A 20,165-nucleotide genomic window follows, 5' to 3' on the forward strand; every position below is an offset into this window, starting at 1 on the left:
AGTCTTACACTGCTACATTAGGGACGGCTAGCGCAGATAGCTCTCGTGTAGCTTTGCGTGAAATTAAAAAACAAACAAACAAAATAAACAAACATAGTCAACTTTGTTTTGTACCTCTAGATTACTGGTGATGGAAATTTGATGTTTTCGAAGCGTTTAATAAATGCTTCCTATTATCTCGTTCGGATTTTGCTTTATCATGAGGAAACGATATGTATAAAATCAGAAATAAAATAGTAATAAAATATATTACCCAATTACTTTTACCTGTAAAAAGTTAAAAAATGAAAGACAAAACTTCTATTATGGAGAGTCCGAGTGCGTATCTAGAAAATGTATGCTTTGTTCCGTGGGTGAAACGAGGGTCCGACAAATGGTGTTTCAAATATTTTTGACGATAAAAAAAAAAAAACTGAATTTAAACTGCTAACGTATGATAACGAGAATTCTTGTTTGTGTACCAGAACAGGCAGTATTTATATTTGGTTTTTAGCACAATGTAGCGAATTGTTGTCAAGTTTTTGATGCGAATTAACAAGGTGGTGAAAGTTACATGATTAAAAACGTCAACATGAAAAAAAAAATGTGTTAGGCCTAACAATCAATTTGACTGCACTTATTTTTTTACATTACAATTTAGTCCACCACAAATTTGAAATCAAAACTGTATAGGTATACCATGCCATTCCCCCCCCCCCCCACGTAGCACAGCGGTATGGCTCCGGACTTCGATACCCGTTGTGGGCAGAGTACAGATAGCCCATTGTGTGGTTAACTTCAAACAAACAAACTAACTGATTTTAACCGATAATTATTCTATGAATACGCCACGAATTCATTTCATGATTGGTATTAATTTTAATTGGCTCACTAAACACTCATTTTTATCAGGTACTTTGTTTTTAGAATTTACGACAATATTGCATCTGTTCTATCATAGCATTTAGTTTTTGACACTTCATTAAAAAAAAAACCTGGTGTTGATATGTGATATTAAACCTCTTTTTTCTTAATACTTTTTTTGCAGTTGATACGTCGACGCTCTACGCTGGATAACACTCGACTTCTACTCGTGCACGTTGATTATTTTTGTTGATCGTAGAAGAAGATGGAGAAGCGACTATAGTCATAGTGTGTCATGGTACTGTAATAACATCATGAGTATGATGTTATTCATTAGTCACTTTGTCTGGGAAACTGTATCGATCTCTTATTTCATTCCACTCAAATTATCTAACCGTAAAATTTTTCACAGTGTGAATATTATAATAATACAATTAGTACTGTTTCGTTAAAGGCTGCTTCCTCCGTTCGTTACGAGTGGTTATAATTTCACTTCGGTGATTTCACTTTTCATCGCTTTTTGTGAGTGAAACTTATGCTTTATTTTTGTGTAAAACTGATACTCTGATGTCAAAAATATGTGCGTTTTACATGAGCAGATAAGGAAAGAAAAACCATTGTTTGCACAAGATTCCTTTAAGGTGACATGTATATATAATACTTCTTTTTTTAATAGCAAATCAGTTTCTGTTGGACAGCATCAGAAACTCTATTTAACTCTATTTTTAACTATTCGTAAGTATGCTGAAAGTTATATACATACATACACACAAGCACATAATTAATTTATAAGAGGTAACTGTTTTACCTCTATGAAAAAACGCTTAGCTACATGTCAGGTGCTGATGTGACTTGTGATAATGTAGCATTAAATTAAGTGATCAAAGGTTACGTTATCATTATAGCCCACGATGGTTGCTTGTGATCATGGAGCTAATGATAGCGTAACATTTGATTACTTTATTTAATCATAGCTTACGATGGTTGCTTGTGATCATGGAGCTAATGATTTTGTTTCTTGTAATCACGTCGCTTGTGTTTTTGTTGTTTGTGATTTAATAGCTTATTATCGTGTAAGTTGCTCTATTGTTGTTTGTTATTAGGTTGCATTATTGTTGTTTGTGATCAGGTTGCGTTATTGTTGTTTGTGATCAGAAAGGCTTTGTTCTCGCTGCTGAAGCTTTCACTGGAAATTCAATTAATGTGTTTACTATACCAACAACAAAAAAGCCGTGATTTAAAACTAGAAAGCCTTGGTGAACAATAGTTGAAAATAGCTAAGATAGGAATGTTGAACTGTGATGTTTACTATACCACAATCCGTGGTGTTCTAGTTACGTTATTCTGCGTGTTTGTGTATTAAGTGCACACTAAAGTTAGTAAATTAGTTTTAGAACTCTCTGTAATGTATCTGTAACAATGGTTGTAATAAATAAGATAGAATAAGTATGTACGACTGTGTTCATGTGAGTGTTTGTGCATTATTAATGAATGTAATAATTCTGTTGTAGTGTTTGTTTTGTAATAAATGCGAAAGAATCAGATTTAACATAAGTTTGTTTGCGTGTGAGTGTTTGAGTGATATAACCAACTAATGTCTGTGTGGTAAATACGTGTGTAATACGTATAATATCTTGCAAAGAAGTGTATGTACGAATTTATCTTATGTATGCAGTACGTATGAAAGGATTTAACATATAAATCTTTGTAATATCTTACAAAGAAACCATCCTATTGTTGTATGGGAAGACATACACGCCCAGATTTTTTAAGGCAGATATTTAGCTGTGTACTATTGACTCAGTCTAAGCCTTGGACTTTACGCAAAACACCAATCGATTTTCTATCAGTAAAAATCCCTGCTTTCAATAAAGATAACAACCACTCGTGGTGCTTTTCTTTGGTTCCTGGGAAGAACTTGTTTTCTTCTTACTACATTCTTTGTGATTGGTTAAACACACACACACCCTCTAGTAGAGAAAGTTTTTAAAAAAAATCAACTGTATGCCCAAGCGCTTTTTTAAAGGCACTCCAGTTCTGTTTTAATATGTATTGGTCTTTAACATGTGTGTGCATAAATAAACATGTGGTTTCTATCGTCTTAGTCAAGCGCTAAAATCGTTCAGAAAAACAATACCCTTTAGGCCTAACTAAAAATCTTTATAAATCATTGAATTAATTTGATTTTGCACACTGCGTTTTCCTCTCAGTTCAATGCGACTAATTCTCTTATAATTAACAAAACTACTAACTAATCTTACATCGAAATATGCAGTGGATAAAACAAATCTAGGGTGTAATATTACAAGCTGTGTAAGAGTAAAGTGCGTCATTAACTTCCTATATAAAGCGTGACATACTCAGTATCCTCACGGTGATTAGCACGTCACATTTACTTATTTTTCAAAACATTATTCGCTTCCAATTACCGTCATCTCACGCGGTAAATGGTTTATTTTATCAGTCTGAAGTCAGAACAGATAATTCAGTCCGCCTCTTAGAAGCTGTTAGAAATAAACAGAAGACGTATACTACTAATGGCTTTGCCATTACGCAAAAATCTCCACACATCCAATGTTTTTGGTATCCTAACCTCGTTGACCATTCCCTTCAGTGAGAATGGATTAAGCACATCTGACCAGAAGTAAGCTAATTCGGTTGACCACAGGTGAAAAGTAACTAGTAAATTAACGAATACAATTCTGTATAAAATTCTTACATTCGATACACAAGTAAACTAAAATGTTGCTGAAGTTCGAATCACTGATTGTTATTTTACATTGAAATTCACATCAATAACTTAATAATTGGCTTTTCAATAAGAAAAATAGACTACGTGCAGAAGTCTAAACCAGTTTAATCAGCATTATATATAGCGTGTGTGTTTAAAATGACTGTAAATAGTTCCTGATATCGATAAGATATAATATTTATCTTAATATAACCTGTGAGACATATAAATGTATTCGTAATTATATCCTACATTATAATAAGGAACTAGACATTGCAGCTTACTGAATGTAAACTATTTAATAAGTCTATTAAAAACACTTAACTGTTAGCCTAAAAATTACATGCTATTTACAAACAAAATACACATTCCTGGGTATTTAAAATAAACTTTAAGGAAAACTACAAAAACCTTAAACGCTTGAATGTTGCAGCTTATTGAGAGAGTTGAATAACAATACTTAAACTTTCTAGTGTATTGGTTAGACGTTTTGCAAACTAAAGTTGTAGAATGTTGAATACAAACTGTCTAGAGGGTTTAATACCGATACCTGAACTTTTTAACGTGTTAAATATAGACGTTTTGGAGGGTTTAATACCGACACCAGGGCTTTGAAGCTTGTTGAATATACACTGTTTGGAGGGTTTTGTACCGATACCTGAACTTTGTAAAGTGCTAAATATAGACTTTTTGAAGGGTTTAATGCCAATACTAAGATTTGTATCCTGTTGAATATTGTTTGGAGGGTTTAATACACTGTTTGGAGGGCATAGTATCAATAGTTGAATGTTGTAGACTGTTGAATTTATACTGTTTGGAGTGTTAAATACCAATACTTGAACGTTGTATACTGTTGAATATAGACTGTTTGGAGGATTTAATATTTGTACTTGAACGTTGTAAATTTACGAATATAGACTGTTTGGAGGATTTAATACCAATACTTGAACGTTGTAGACTTGAATATAGACTGCTTTCAAGACAAAAAGTGAGGTGTTTAAACGTTTGTGTGTTGGATGTAAACTGTTTTATACATCATGATTAAGAATCAATGATGAAAATAGTAATTGTACTGGTACACGATCAACTTTGATAATTTTTTTTAACCATAGAAGATGTGTGTAGTTCGTAAACGATCTAATGTTGTTGGTTTTATGTAAAATTAATAACAAGGCTGTAATATGTAAGTGCTTGTTGACAAGCTAGAGGCACCAAAGGAGTTTTTTAACCTCTTCTTATCTAGAAAAGTTATTTAAGAATTTGAGAAAAACATTGTTGGTGTAAAAAAGGAAATTGCAAAAGTTAAGAAAAATGATTTGACTTCCCATAACATAACTATTTCGTTTACTATAGTAAACAGGTAAGATATTAAACGAAACCAGAACATATCGGTTTTTGTTTTACCAGATCATTCATGTAAGGTTTTAACTAAACCAGAACATTGATCTTTTTTTTCACCAGAGTGGTCATGTAAGGTTTTAACAAAATCAAAACATTAGTTTCAACTGAGAAGTCGTGTAATATTGCTTTAAGAATAGTATACTATTGGAGCTATTCTAACGTTTCTTCAAATTGTGTTTAAAATTTGTCTGTGAATCTATATTAATCGTGGTTTCGATCAAAACGTCCATTTATACTATATCTAATCAAGTGTAAAAGCTAGTTGTCTCGTGTCCTTGCTGTTTGTGATCTGAAAGATGCCAACAAAATAGACAAAACTCGACTTTAATAACTTCAATCAATTGAAATTGAACACAGAAGATAGATCCAGTAGTTTATAGAGGAAATCTCGTTGTGAGGTAGTGTCACGTGGTACAAGTGAACCGCCATTAATAGAATTTGATTGGTGGTAGAGCTAAATAGTAGTTGAGCAAACTGTATTAAATATTCAAGATGTTACATAATTGAATAATCGCGCAAAACTATTCATATCTGGTCATCAAACAATTATAGAAAGCTAGGATACCAGGCTTAGTTGAATTGTTCGCATCTTAAAACATTGCAGAAAGCTAGGATAAAATACTTAGTTAAATTGTTCGCATCTTAAAACATTGCAGAAAGTTGGGATAAAAGACGTAGTTGAATTGTTCGCATCTTAAAAGATAAAGCTAACAAGTGTGAAGCTACTTGCGTGAAAGATTAAGATGCAAACATTTTAACTGAGTCTTTTTATCCTAATTTTCTGCAATGTTTTAAGATGCGAACAATTCAACTGAGTCTTTTTATCCTAATTTTCTGCAATGTTTTAAGATGCGAACAATTCAACTAAGTATTTTATCCTAATTTTCTGTAATGTTTTAAGATGCGAACAATTCAACTAAGTCTTTTATCCCAACTTTCTACAATGAAAATGTGATTTTTTATAAGGTCGTCATTTCACTGAATATAATATCTTTTTAATCACAGAATTTTCAAAAACTGACGAATGAAATAATGTACACAAATTTCAGTTATCCAACTGATGATTTGAGCCACTTAAATATAACTTGTCAACATTTTTGTGATTCTAGCGAATATATAATCCCCAAAAAGTTTTCAAAACATAATTCCACTCGCTCCAGTGTAAAGGCTTAACGGAAACGAATGGTTAATATGAATTACATAGGGTGGGGCAAATTTATTATACAGTAGATACTATGGGGTTGGTGTTAAAGAAAATATTTGAATTTAATTATTTAACTATTCTTTTGTTTCCGAGTAAATCTTTAAAAATTAAACTATGTTTTAAGTGAAACAAATGTATAGGTACCTTTGCCCTACCCTTGTTATATATCTTGTTATCTAAATGTTGCCCCCCAGTGGCAGAGCGGTGTGTCTGCGGACTTACAATGCTAGAAACAGGGTTTCGATAACCGTGGTGGGCAGAGCACAGATAGCCTATTGTGTAGCTTTGTGCTTAACTTCAAAAAACAATCTAAATGTTTACTTTAATCCAATAGTATGGGGTGTATGCAGTGTTTAACTGTTTTTCTCACCAGAGTGACGTATTTAGGTTCACATAATGAACACTAACACAAAACATGCGCAGTTCGTGGATTTTGAAGTCGCCATAAGAGTGATTAGCTTGAGTAGGTGGGATCATACTATATCATCCTAAGTCAACACGCAAGATTAAGATACTTCTTTCGCAATATTTACTAAAGTCAGCTTCTGATTGGTAGTTGAACTCTCAAACGTCACAATTCACAATGACAAAACGTTTTAATTTTGGCGACAGAGCACGTGAGTATGAGTGGGAGATCAGAACAGAAGTCAGGGGAAAGATATTCCATTAACGTTCCAGATACCCAATTACACACGTGAACCTAGTTTTTGGGTTTAATTAATCACCTGGGAGTGCTGCATTGTTTTATACACACACACACACACATACATACTTTTATGAAACCGAACAGAAATGATCTGGGTTTCGTTAATATCTTACATAAATAGTATCGTTTACGAAGTTCACTTTTTGTTTAGCTGAGGTACCCAAAGAACCAGAGTTGGGTAAACCAACATTATAAGTCTGGCGTTCTTCAACTTGTATCTTTCAAACACGAGGTATTGAAATTAACACAAAATTGTTGTAGATAGGCTGAATATAAACGAAGATAAAGTGTTTTATTATAGTGTGATTTTTCTACTTAAGTTTTATTAAAACGATTTCATGTTTTTATTTTAAAAAATAGTTAATATATTTTTAATTCTCTCCTTATTTACAAGAACCCTCAATGTCTTTACAGAACTTGTCCAGAGTGTTGTAGTTTGAACTTGTCCAGATTGTTAAAATCAGCATGTGAAGTACGATTCATAACATTCTGTAACTGTAACGCATTCAACGATGAGCTTGTTGTATATTAATAATTTATTAATCATTTACTCTAAATAAGGAGCTTTTTTACCAACGTGGTATGCTTGGTATCGATTTAATTTTGTGTTAGATGTCCTACTGTTTAAGCAGAGAACGAAACAATACGTCAACGAATAATCCGTTGTTTAATAAAGCTGATTGGGATGTATGGACATACTGCTTACATCCAGTGCTTTGATGTAACACAATATATATAGTTTGTATCGGAAAATGTTATGTTGCTGGTGTATAGAAAATAAATTATTTATTTTGGAAAAAAAAAGGTCTGTTTAAAGTTTCTATAAATAAATTAAAATATTTGACGTAACTTTAAGAGAGAGTAAGAAGTTTGCCAAAATAAGTTGCTCCTAATTTATTTTTATTTTATTTTCCCGCGCTGGATGATTTTATGGTACGTTAGTTCACGTTACGATGCCATAAAATCAATTTTAGAATCGACTGAGAACTGACATAGTTAATGTTTCAGAAAACATAAACTAAAGATACCTAATATAAGGAAAAAGCCTCAAATGTTTCTTATTCAAACATTTGTTTTGATCAGATGAGATACTGTTTAAACTGTCGTTTCGCCCAGTATTGGTAAGTGCACGATACGTATCTTATTTACTTATACTCACAGTTACTCAGATTAGACTGTCGCTCAGGCGAGAAACACGAACCCGGGAAGACCACACGTAACAGCCGGGTAACAGAGTGTGTCTTGGCTCAGTGAGGATCGATAGGAAATCAAGACTGTTCCCTTGAGATGCGACAATTCACAGAGTTGGAATGATTTCTTTTTTCTCTCTGTGTGTGTTCTTGCTAGGAGGAAGCAATCGCATGAAACCTGTTGTTAATCGAAAACAAGAAATTCCCGATTTCACTTGGTTTATATGAAAATATTACTAACAGTAACATTACTTTGTATGGCTTCGACGAAAATTCCTTAACCCCCCCCCCAAAAAAAACACCCAAAAACAACTAACATTAGAGCGTTACAATGATAACTCTTGCGATTACATACCCTCTAGTAATAAAAACGATAACGTTATAGGTTATAAAGTGATTACTACTGAGTCTTCAAGAAATTAATGTCGCTTTTTTTAGATGAAAAAACCAGAGCAACTTGTATATCTAAATAAAACATTTATTAAATGAAATAGTTTCTATTCTTACCGATGATGCTTTTCCATCTTACAATCAGGTTATTAATGCCCTGATTAAAGAAATCACTTGGTTTCGAAGTAAAAAATCATGTCGATGTCCTCTTTAATACTTTCCACATTTGCATACGTTTTCCCATTAAGATGATAATCTGATGGCGCCATATCTGGAGAATATAGTGGATGGGGGAAAACTTCCCAACTTTGGTGAAGGACCAGGCGTGATCCAGTCGTTAGTGTGCCCGGATGTGGATCTGAGTTTCCGTGGTTCACAACCCGTTAGCGCCTCCCCAAAAATCTCGCCCCGCACATTTGGGCCGTGGTGCATTAATCACATTATTGGATTAAAGTAACCTACGAGTTGGCGGTGGATGTTGTTGACTAATAGCCTTCCTTCTCTCTCTTATCTATTGTTTCAAAATTAGAAACGACTAGTACAAACAGTTCTCGTGTAGCTCTGCCGAAAATAAATAAATGCATTTCTGTGAGAACTGTGATGTAATAAACTTGACCAATGACAACTGACCCAACTAAAGGTATAACGTAAAGACCAGAGCTATGGCATGTGAATAAAATATTTATTTCTGCAAAATAATAGAAATAATGTTTTCAGGAATAATTTCAGTTATATGTCAGAAAAATATTTTTTTAATTTAATGATTTAAATTGCTTCATACTTTGAAAAAAATAAAATACAGTTAGTATTGTATGAACATCACGTGTTTATATGTCAGAGAAAATTCGCTATTATAACTATACTAGCAAATGTACCAGTGCCACGTGTGGCATATATTTAGTTGGTTTCAGGGGGGAGGACTACTTGCGTGTCCATCATTCATCATGCAGGTCTACAGAATACGAACAATAAGAATTTGGAAAGTAAGCACTAGGACAATAATAAGGAACGGAATAGAAATGACCATAGCATATAAATAATCTACCAAAGCGTATCTGCAACGCAAGGCATTAAACGTCAATTTTGTTTGGCATCAGCTTCACGTAGTAAAAATTAAAATTGTTGTCTGACTAGAACTATTTATTTGATTACTTATCCATTCAAACTCTACCTTTAGACAACTGAGTTTCTTTACCAAAGCTCATCAAAATTGGCCCAGTGAGTTCTGTACATGAACTTGTAACGCCAAAACATTAAACAGACAACAAATGTAATGATGTGAGTGTTTTTCAAGATCTAGCAATTGTTTTACAGTGCCTTGCAAATGTATTCACCTCTATCAATAATGTTACATTTTGATAAAATACAAATAATGTAAAAAAATGTTTAATGAATTTGTTTTATTCAAAACTCTAATGATCAAACATAACACTGTTATGTGTGAAGGTTTGTTTGTTTGTTTGTAATTAAGCACAAAGCTACACAATGGGCTATCTGTGATTTGCCCACCACGGGTATCGAAACCTGGATTCTAGCGTTGTAAGTCCGCAAACATACCGCTGTGCCACTGGGGGGGGGCTATGTGTGAAGGGGATTAAATGTCAGCAAACCCCGCAAAGAAAATATATATATATATTAAAATTTGATGATTGCATAAGTATTCAGACCCTTGATAAAGACGTAAGCCGAAACGTCGAATACAAGTAATTAAACTTTTTTCTGAAGTTGTTTGTCGTCTTCATTAAATAATGGTTTCTATTCTTCAGTCAGCACTCAATATATTCAGCCACCTAATTCAGTACTCGGTGGAAGCATCTTTGGCATCAATTACTGTTGTGAGTCTTTTTGGATAGGTCTCTACCAGCTTTGCACAATGAGATGGTGTAATTTTGCCCATTCTTCCTAGCAAAGTTGCTCCAATTCTGACAAGTTCGTTGAGGATCGTTGATGGACAGCAATATTCAAGTTTCGCTATACATTTTCTATTCGATTCAGTCAGGACTTCGACTGGGCCACTCCAGGACATTCACTTTCTTCTTTTGAAACCACTCCAGGACATCCATTTTCTTCTTTTGAAACCACTCCAGTGTGACTTTGGCCTTGTGCTCGGGTCATTCTCCTGGTGAAATAAGAATTTTCGACCCAGCTTTAGATTATTTACTGACTCAAGCAAGTTTTCCTCTAGGATTCGTATTTACTTTGCACCATCCATATTCCCCTCCATCCTGACAAACTTCCCAGTCTCTGCTGATGAGAATCAACCATATAATATGATGCTGCCACCACCATGCTTGACAGTTGGGATGGTGTTGACTGGGTAATGTGCTGTGCTGGACTTGTGCCAGACGTAACGCCTTGAATTTAGACCAAAAAACTCAATTTTGTCTCGTTTGACCACGAAACCTACTACCACATCACTACACTATCATTTACATATTTTATCGCAAACTTCATACGCGATTTAAGGTGGTTCTTTTTCAGTAATGGCTTCTTTCTTGCCACTCGTCCATACAGGCCAGCTTTGTGTATAGGCTAGAATGTTATCGATGTATGAACACTGACTACCATCTGAGACATGGAACTTTGCAAGTATTTCAAAGTTACTGCTGCCTTCACAGTGACATCCTTAACCAGTTTCTTGCTTTTCCGGCTGTTTAGTTTGGAAGGGCGGTCTGATCTGCGTGGTGATTGGGTCGTATGAAGCACATTCCACTTCTTAATTATGGACTTCGCAGTACGCAAAGGGATAATTAGCGACTTTAAAATTTTCTTGTAACTTTCTCCTGATCTGTGCTTCTCTACCACTTTATTTCTGACTTGTTTGAAAAACTTCTTGGTCTTCATGATTGGTTAGTAGTATCACTATGTGAGTTGTGGCTTGAACAGATGCATTTACTCCGAAGTCAAGGTAAACCACTTTGATTATACACAGACAGAAACCACTACACCAGTTATGTTACTTTTTAAACTAGTCTATTGTACCTGAGCTGATTTAGTGTTGCCGTAGCAAAGGGGTTGAATTGAGAATATTCTAATTTTCTTTGAAATTCTAACTTATATAAAACCAGTGATTTTTAGTTTTCTCAGTTTGGAGTAGATTGTGTAGATTATAAATATAAAGTCCCATTGGAAAGTTCCACGATTGCAAGATCAAACGGCAACAACGTGTGGAAACTTTTCAGGGGGTGAATATTTTTTGCAAGGCACTGTATAGCATAGATAAGCAATACATCTTTCACAAAACGCCCAACTTCTGATCATCGACCTTTACATTATTAGCTAGATTAGTATATAGTATTAAAATTAAAAAAACCTAATATTAAAAACCTGAAATAAAATTTTCTATGTAAGAAAGGCGCAAGTAAGACGCGAAGAAACTCTTACAAATCATAAGAAAGACGCGAAATAATTTTTACAAGTCATAAGAAAGGCGTGAAATAATCTTACCAGTTATAAGAAAGACACAAAGATTTTTTTACCATTCATATGAAAAACACTAAGTAACTTTTACCAGTCATATGAAAGACGCAAAATAACTCTTTCCAGTTATTAAAAAAAGACGCGAAATAACTTTTACTAGTAATATGAAAAGTGTAAAGTAACTCTTACCAGTTATAAGAAAAACGCGAAACAGGGGCAGTACGTACGTGGAAAGAGAGAGAGACAGAAAGAGGGCGTATGTGAGTCACTGAGGAGAGTATATTCATTCAGAAGCACGAACTGGTTCTTCTCATTATGTAACTCCATACACGATAGAATAGCCTACCCAAACAAACGATTCACTTGCTGCTCATAATGCGAAGTAACTTTTACCGCATATTAGAAAGGCGCGACCTTATTGTTTATTATTATTGTGTGGGTATCCTATTTTAAGCTGGTCCACTAAAATACGTACAGAATATTTCAAGATTTGCGCATCACATCGATTTCCTAAAAGTCCTGCTCTTACAGTTTTCAAAGAATACCCCATTGCTCTGACGATACGGTATCAGAATAGGATCACTTTAACACGCTGTTCAAGGTTGATGACTCCCCAACCAATTCTGTTACAAAAAGAAAGAGTTAGTGAAACAAACAGATTTAAAACAAATCATAGTAATGACGGGGCTTAGAAATATCACGGTGGTCCGTTACTTTTATGCCACCCTGTATTTATATTACTAATTAAGAGGATGTGTAACTTCTACACAATAGATGGCACAAATGAAGCAGATTAAATTACAATATTGAAAATAAGCGAGCTCTATCGATTAATTTCGTATCACATTGTTAAGTTACAAAATTATAAGAAACATTATATTACAACTCAATAAGATCACTTGATGCGATTCACTCTTTCAGAAAGTATAGAAGGATAAGTAATTATATAAAGTCCTGGTACGTAGTACTCAGTAAACTAAATATTCTATATTTGAATCAACCACGCAAAACAAAACAAAAAGACACGCAAAAGGATGAACCGTTACTGATAACGAAATAATAAGTAAAATTCCTATATTAAAAATATTATTCCGGTACTTATCATGTAATGAGTGAAAAAAAAAAGCCAAGTTAGAAAGAAATTAATCAATCATCTGTGTAATGATGTGATATATATATATATAGGTGTGTGTATAACTATGATAAGGCTTCTCATAAAACTGGTTATCCTTAATAAACGCTTGATAAGTAAAAAATAACCAATCTATATAAAAAAGCGATTAGTATTGTAAAAATAACGCACCACGTTCGTTATATATATGTATCCGGAAAAAAATTACTTTGTATTTCAATAAAAAGCAAATTAAATATCTATCCATTTTTTGCCAAAGTTTTTTCCTGCTTCAGGAGATTACGTTTCAGTTGGCTCATCTGTCGTAAACTAAGGTGAAGATGTCATAAATGCATGAATTGTTCATTTAATCTTCCCATAACTACGAGGAATGAATTTGACGTAGGTAATGTAGGGATGTAGAATACCGCACTAGGATTTTTTTCTGACTTGAAAGTGGGGTATTCCTGTCTTCGTCGTGCTTCTGACGTACTCCAAGAGCCAGTTTCAGTCAGTACCTAAACAGAAGACGGTCAGTATACATTACGACTACCTCAGCAATATTCGTTGTATACATAGAGTGTTTTATTTTATCTGTAAATTTACGTTTTCTTTGCTGTCCATGTTCCAAATTAGTGCCTACATAACATTATCGGTAACTACTGTATTGCGGATACATATAACTTTCTATCAGACATCATTCTACCTGAAAACTTTGGACGGTTTTAAGACATGCAATAAATCAAAGACACGTGTAATTTTCCTGTCAATAATAAGAATACCTAAAGATGAAACAAAGTTTAAGTTGAAACAAAAGAACAAAATTTCCTTTCCTGAATCACAGGAATAATAAATAAAAACGGGTCGGGTGAGTCCTAGTGGTTAGCGTACCATACCAATGGTTTACGTCTCTTTGGTTCCAAATCGCGCTTCCCATTTTGATTAGAGCGATTTGAGTAATGGAAGAGTTAGAAATCAGTGCTGTTATTTTGTTTACTTGCAAAGATACTCGAGGAATATCTAGCTGTCACTATCACACTCCCATAGCCGAAAGATTGAGCACGTTCGGCGACGGGTTTCGATCCCATGATCTGCAGATTGTGAGTCGAGCGCCCTAATCACCAAGCTTAAGTTAGGCCAGGATGGTGTTAAGTAGCTGCCGTGACTCTATGCCTATCAGTTTAAAATTGGGGATGGTTAGCGCAGATAATCTTTGTGTAGCTTTGAAGAAATATCCGAAATAAACAAAAATAAAAAAAACAAACAATTAGCTCCGTGATGTACTTTAGCTTATCTGTGATATTTGTCATAAAAGGCCATACCCCTATAAGTTTTATTATATCAATATTTTTCAAACGTCGATTTGTTATAAGAAATGTGATGCTGATTACGGCTGTTGCGACTACACGTGCGCTTTCAGTTATGATCTCTGGCTAGGTCTTCCACTACAATAGATATTTTTTTTGTTCACATACGCTTGCTTACCTTAATTTCCTGGAAGTTTATTACCTTCACCCATTTTTTTCATGGTTATTGGTTTGTTATTTTATGAGGACACAAATCTGCTTAGATGGGTAAAATCTGCTAGGAGCAATGTTGTCGTTTTTATTGCAAAATAGTTTGATTATATTCAGTTTGATAATTTTTGTCACATTAAAATGTACGCCATTGTGTATATAAGTATATTATTTTTAATGAGGTAGTCAGATGTTCCCAAGCTTTCTTGGTAAGTATATATGTATTTTGCTCGTTTTTGTACTAAAAGTCTTTGGGCAAACTTCAATTTATAGAAAAGCTAGGGATATAGTCCTTTTATTAAAATCAACATTCAGTATTCAAGTAGAAAGAAAAATGAGCTCTTACTTCTAGCGAAGTTACAGATAATGCTGAAATTAAAACTAAAATATAAACTGTTAAACATTTAAACATCAAAATAACTTTAAAAAGTTAAAATACATGTAACTGTTGTGTGAAAATAATGTCTTGCTGTGTTAATTGAGAACAAATACATCTCATAATTATTTTCAATATATTCTTTCCCCAACATAATTGTACACGATAAATTTCCACCATTACAGATTACAGTCATTTATTTAGAAACTTCCTATTCACCAGCCAAGGTTATAAATTACCACAGAATAAACTACAAAAAGCTGTTTTGATGTCGTGAACAGGACTTGGGTTTGTGCAAATAGACATCACTTTATTCATCTAATATAGTGATTAATTCTAGATTTTTGGTGCATCCGATTATCTTCTGACACTACTAATAAAATGTGGCAAAAGTCAGAGGGACCTCATACATCTCACAGAAGCCTTTAGTTTGACCTAGAATGACTTCTCATGCTGTGGTCCAATTGGTCACCGGTCAATAGAAGCCGATACTGGTGTCACCAATGTTAATAGACATAGTGCAAGAATACCACAAACAGAACAATGGTGACATCTCAACCAAATTGATCTTGGAGAGACAATAGCAGCTTAGTTTAGACAAATATTCAAGTTACTAAACTAGGAGTCACGAGTTTGAATTGTTAGGGAGGAATATTTGAAACATCTTCCTCATCTACAAACAATGCACTTGTTCCAACCTTGTATTTTCAAGTCTGATTAAGGATTGACACTATTGGTGACTTCACCACATCTGTGTCTGGATGCATAATGTCTACCACACTGCAGAAGTGGGAAAATACCCCTACAACACCAGGAAAGGAATAAAGAGAAAGATAAGCACTTAACTTTATTGTCTTTGGCATGGGACGGTCACGTGAAGCCAATTAGTCTGTTAGTTTTTGAGAAATAGCCAAGGAATATATTGGTAGGTTTCTGAAGCATTTTAGGCAGTTGCGACCTGGAATTGCTGGTCAAACATCTAGACAATGCAAAATGTGTTGCTCGGCCTCAGTGATTCTATTGGAATGAGGAGCAACTAGGATACGCCGGTAGAAGGACTTTGGCACTATTTTAGCTTGGTAAAGAACAGAAAGACTGTCTGTCAGGCTGAGTTTAGAGCTTGAAAATGTGTTGCTAGAAAGAACATGGCCGCTTATGCAGATGATCTGCAGCCATTTGCATGAGAAAGCATATCCATGCATGACTGAGGCAGGTCAGCAGGTTGTTCTTATCTACATGATATTCTCGAGGAGAGAGACTGTCCTTTTCCGGTAATGACCGGACGTGTGGCTCATGATTTCAATTTAGCCGTCCAGTTATATTCCATCAGCAGAAGGAACAAATACACACAATACCAGTTGTAGACCAACCTGTTTTAAACCAGCAAACTCTGGGTCAATAGCTAGGCTACTAATATGGGACGGTGTATCGATTTGCCTGGCCTAGTTTTGGTCACTAGTCTGGCAAAAACAGCATCTATCCAGATTTTGTATGTGCCAGTACACTTGTATGGAGGCAATGTAGTTTTCTGGTTGATACTGAAACTACCAGAGCTTTCTTCATTATTGCTGTTTATTAAACACTATCAGCCAAGCCTTCTTACCTTTGAACATCAGATTTGTATCTGTTAATAGAGATAGACTAGAAGTGTTATAAGAGGCTCATTTGAAGTTCACTATTGACACTATTCATAGGAGAATAGACATTATGATCAAGGATTTCAGCCCAAACATTGCTGTGCTTAGTATGGATATACTACATAAGCTAACTGTTAATAAGGCCTATTGGAGTAGGGTGTTACAGTTCTGTAGAACGTCCAGTGCCACCCAATATACTGCAACAGTATATCTGAAAGGAGATGTGATGTTACCATTAAATACTCATGTAGTACTATCATGAAAACTATGGATGCATTTGTCAAATAAATTCCCACTGCTGTTATCATTCAACTAACACCTGAATCCCACACCTCCCTGTCCATATCGGTTTCTTTGTTTGCATGAACTGTTGTACCTGGTCTTTGCCAGTAGCCAGAGTTCAGATAAAGGGAGATTTGGCAAATTTCTTTGCTAGATGAATACAATAAACTAGATTAATGTATTCCTCTTATTATGGATAGCCAAATATTTGGATAAACTCGGAGGAACAAGTTGGTCAATACGTCTCTCATAAGACACTGGCAGGCCAAATTTGATAGAGAGTGGACATGATATAGTTTTATCCACACGTGATTGTTAGTCTGAGTTCTGAATAGTGTTACTTGGGCTCTATAATGCAACCTATGAAAGGTTAAGGAAGTTGCTTCTGTGTACACTCCACTGAGAATGTCATTTAATCTGTTGAAGATTTGTTTGTATTTGGTACAATATTTAAAACAGAAATTAAAGGTTTGATGCTGGTTTTCTAGCACATTCGGGGAGCTGGTTTGAAACTTAATTTAATGTACACAAAAACAGAAATTTTGGGATGAGTCATAAGTAGGACTGGCATCAGAATAAACAGGATACACTAGAATGAAGCCTGCAGACAGGAACACTGGAATAAAGCCAGCAGCCAGGAACACTGGAATAAAGTCTGTAACCAGGAGCACTGGAATAAAGCTTTTTCCTAGTTTTGTTTCTAGTTACAAGAACTTCTTATCAGCTTCTCAACAGTTGTAGCACCATGGTTCGGCAATGACTGAGGTGAATGCATGTTTCAAGTACCAAACACTCAAAACATTTCTGCCCTGGTGTGAATTACCGCTTGACCTAGCATTTCAATATCTTCAACCTTTTCACATTTTTCAACCGTATAACCAGATCTGGTTGTAGCGCTTTCCATTCCTCTACTAATTCCTCATTACGTATGCAGGATATTTTCATCACTTGTATCTTGGCAATAAATAGAAATCTACCTCATTTTTACTACTAGCGCAAATCTCACTTACTACTATTAAGATAATTTTTCCACACTACTACTATCATGATTATGCCACACTACTACTAACTTGATTCTACTACACTATCACCAACATGATTCTGCCACACTACCACTAACATGATTCTGCCACACTACTAACTTGATTCTACTACACTATTACCAACATGATTCTGCCACACTATTACTATCATGATTCTGCTGCACTACTACTAATTTGATTCTACTACAGTATTACCTGATTCTCCCACACTACTACTAACATGATTCTACTACACTATTACCAACGTGATTCTCGCACACTATTACCAACGTGATTCTGGCACACTATTACCAACGTGATTCTGCCTCACTGTTAGCAACATGATTGTGCCACACTATTACTATCATGATTCTGCTGCACTACTACTAATTTGATCCTACTACACTATTACCTGATTCTCCCACACTACTACTAACACGATTCTGCCACACTATTACTATCATGATTCTGCCACACTACTACTAACATGATTCTAACACTATTATTATCATGATTCTGCAACACTGCTACTAACTTGATTCTACTACACTATTATCAACATGATTCTTTCACGCTAATATTAACATGATTCTTTCACACTAATATTAACATGATTCTGCCACACTACTACTACTAACTTGGTTTCATCACACTATTACTAACATGATTCTACCACACTATTACTAACTTGATTTTGTCACACTATTACTAACATGATTCTGCAACTGTATTACTAACTTGATTCTGTCACACAATTATTAACACGATTCTGTCACATTACTACAAACAGGATTCTGCCACACTACTACAAACTTGATTTTGTCACACTATTACTCATTTGATTCTGCCACACTATTAATAACTTTATTGTGCCACATTACTACTAACTTGATTTTATCACACTATTACTGTCATGATTTTGCCACACTATTATTAATTTTATTCTGCTACACTATTATTAACATGATTCTGCCACACCACTATTAACTTGATTTTGTCACACTATTACTCACTTGCTTCTGCCACACTATTATTAACATGATTCTGCCACACTACTAATAACTTCATTTTGTTACACTATTATTAACATGATTCTGCCACATTTCTACTACCTTCATTTTGTCACACTATTACTTACTTGATTTTGCCACACTATTATTAATATGATTCTGCCACACTACTAATAACTTCATTTTGTTACACTATTATTAACTAATGTTCAAGAAGAATTGTCATTGATGCTACAGAAGAATTGTCATTGATGCTACAGAAGAATTTCGTCAGTAGTAATGTGGCAGAATCATCTTACATAATTTTCATGAAGGAAAGCACAAAGCTCATTACAAGTGCTTAACCCAATTTACGCTCATCGTGTCCCCTACTTTGTTCTTCTTAATGACCAGGGTAGTAGTACAATCAAATGTATAGATACTAGATATCCTTCAATGATTATTACTCTCTACACAGGAGTTAAGGTCAAATTCTTCTTTCTCTCTCTCAGCACTGTTTGTAGGTATTTTAAAATTTAATTCCTCTAAGATGGTATGTGACATGTGCATTTGTGGAGCTTTAATCGCCGCAATTTATAAGGATTCAAACCCTGTATCACTACAAGGAAGATGGACTAACATGGGAGCAAAAGCTGACGTTTATCTGGTAATTTCTAAGTTCATAAATAGTCAAAGTTTACCCACAATGATCCTTACATAAAAGCTATAGACTTTGTAAGCCGCTGATTGCATTTTCTTTTCATTCCGTCCGGGGTGGTCTCATTCCACTTATAATCTTATATGTAATATCAAAGTGTATAACTATGTTGAAAACAAATTTCAGACATGCTAAAATAAGCTCTTTAAATTAAATAATAAAAACATTTAAAATGTCAGTTAGTATCATGAAATATTTAATCATAGTTTATTATTCATATCGAATAATAAGCTGGAAATTGACTCACGAAAACCTTCACCGGACATTTTTTTCTTTCTCTGTGTGTACGAACAATCAGTGAATATAACATCAAGTATGACTTCAGCCTATACAATTACAAGTAATATACCTAAAATAATTTAGACGTGTCTGGATTTATGGGAAATGTATTGATTGGAAAAAGAAGTGCTGAACGAACCTACTTTAAAGTTTAAATAATAAACTACGTTAATGAATATTTTTATATGTTTGCAATATTGAGAAAGTTTTGGAATAATATATAATATATACAACTACTGTCTCACGCGTCTTCAATTTTCATAGTCTACCATGTTAAATATAACACAATTCTCATAGTCTACCATGTTAAATATAGCACAATTATCATAGTCTACCATGTTAAATATAA

The 20,165-nt window shown here is 34.4% G+C and overlaps 1 protein-coding gene across 8 annotated transcripts in view; it reads left to right on the forward strand.

Moving 5' to 3' along the window:
* The window catches only part of LOC106477294 (octopamine receptor Oamb-like), a 104,864-nt gene that overhangs the window by 46,427 nt on the left and 38,272 nt on the right, over nt 1–20,165 (forward strand). For 4 of the 8 annotated variants that reach the window (XM_022381450.1, XM_013937885.2, XM_022381452.1 and 1 more), the window contains one exon: nt 1,028–1,704. The exons of the other annotated variants lie outside the window; for them this stretch is intronic. The gene's annotated coding sequence lies outside the window, so the exon portion shown is untranslated. Of the gene's footprint in view, nt 1–1,027; nt 1,705–20,165 lie in introns of those variants that run through there. 8 annotated transcript variants of the gene reach the window in all.

Source organism: Limulus polyphemus, unplaced genomic scaffold (genome assembly GCF_000517525.1).
Source record: "Limulus polyphemus unplaced genomic scaffold, Limulus_polyphemus-2.1.2 Scaffold164, whole genome shotgun sequence".
Lineage (NCBI taxonomy): Eukaryota > Metazoa > Arthropoda > Merostomata > Xiphosura > Limulidae > Limulus > Limulus polyphemus.